Below are 1,633 nucleotides of genomic sequence, written 5' to 3'. Positions count from 1 at the left end.
GGATACTTCCATTGCTCCCATGTCTTGGCTATTGTAAATAATGTTGCAATTAACATGGGGTGGTGAAGATATTTTTTGAAATTAGAGTTTTCATTTCCTTTGGATATATACCCAGAATTGGAATTGCTGGATCATATGGTAGTTCTATTTTTAGTTTTTTGAGACTCCTCCATAGTAGCAGTACAAATTTACATTCCCACCAACAGTGTTGTAGGGCTCCTTTTCTCCACATCCTTGCCAACACATGCTATTTCTTGTCTTTTTAATAATAGCCATTCTAACAGGTCTGAGGTGATATCACATTGTGGTTTTGATTTGCATTTCCTGATGATTAGTAGTGTTGAGTACCTTTCATGTACCTTTTGGCTATGTGTATGTCTTCTTCAGAAAAATATCTATTCAGATCCTCTATTAATTTTTTTTTTTTTTTTTTTGCGGTACATGGGCCTCTCACTATTGTGGCCTCTCCTGTTGCAGAGCACAGGCTCCGGACACGCAGGCTCAGCGGCCATGGCTCACGGGCCTAGCTGCTGTGCGTCATGTGGGATCTTCCCGGGCTGGGGCACAAACCCGTGTCCTCTGCATCGGCAGGCGGACTCTCAACCACTGCGCCACCAGGGAAGCCCCCTCTATTAATTTTTAATCAGATTGTTGGGATTTTGCTACTGAAGTAAGTTTTAAAATATATTTTGGATATTAACACATTATTTTAAATATATATATATATATATATATACATACATATATTTATATAGAAATATTTTCTTTTGATCAGTTGGTTGTCTTTTTATTTTGTTGATGGGTCCCTTTGTTGAGCAGAAGCATTTTAGTTTGATGCAGTCCTGTTTGGTTATTTTCATTTTTGTTGCCTTTGCTTTTGGTATCTAATTAAAAAAATCAGGACCAAGACCAGTGTCAAGGAGATTGTCACCTATGTTTTCCTCTAAGAATTTTATGGTTTCAGGTCTTGTGTTCAAGACTTTATTTCATTTTGAATTACTTTTTGTGTATGGTGTGAGACAGTGCTCCAGTTTCATTCTTTTGCTTGTGGCTGTTCAGTTTCCTTAACACTATTTATTGAAGAGGCTATCCTTTTCTCATTGTATGTGCTTGGCACCTTTGTTGTAAATTAATTGACCACATATGTGTGGGTTTATTTCTGGACTCTCTATTCTGTTTCATTGACCTATGTGTGTGTTTTTATGCCAATACCATACTGTTTTAATTACTATAGCTTTGCTTTGTAATTTTGTTCACATTTTTCTGTATGCATTTTTCAGGTCCTATTACTGGCAAATCAAATTTTAAATTATTGTTTCACTCTGCTGAGCTTTACTCAAAATGACGTGATTTTTTTGCTCCAGATTCTTCTTTCCTTAAAGTTCTATTGTATCTTTTTAAAAAAATATGTGAAGATCTGAGGATACAGATGTGGTTCTTGCCCTTATAGAATTTATATACACAAACATGCAGGTGCTAAATATTAGGGCAGGTCTCACTCAAGCCTCTTTGTAGTAAACATAGAAATCTTCAACTTCAGATATTATGAAGAATTGAACAAAAACTAGCTATTCAAATATCGATTTTTAAATAACACTCCCCCTCTTACATTCATGCCTTAGGCCCACAGGGA

The sequence above is a fragment of the Aethalodelphis obliquidens genome, unplaced genomic scaffold (assembly GCF_003676395.1).
Source record: "Aethalodelphis obliquidens isolate GAN/ISIS:26980383/991018 unplaced genomic scaffold, ASM367639v1 scaffold24, whole genome shotgun sequence".
Taxonomy (NCBI): domain Eukaryota; kingdom Metazoa; phylum Chordata; class Mammalia; order Artiodactyla; family Delphinidae; genus Aethalodelphis; species Aethalodelphis obliquidens.
The sequence above is the reverse complement of the archived record's forward strand: the minus strand, read 5'-3'. Positions refer to the sequence as shown.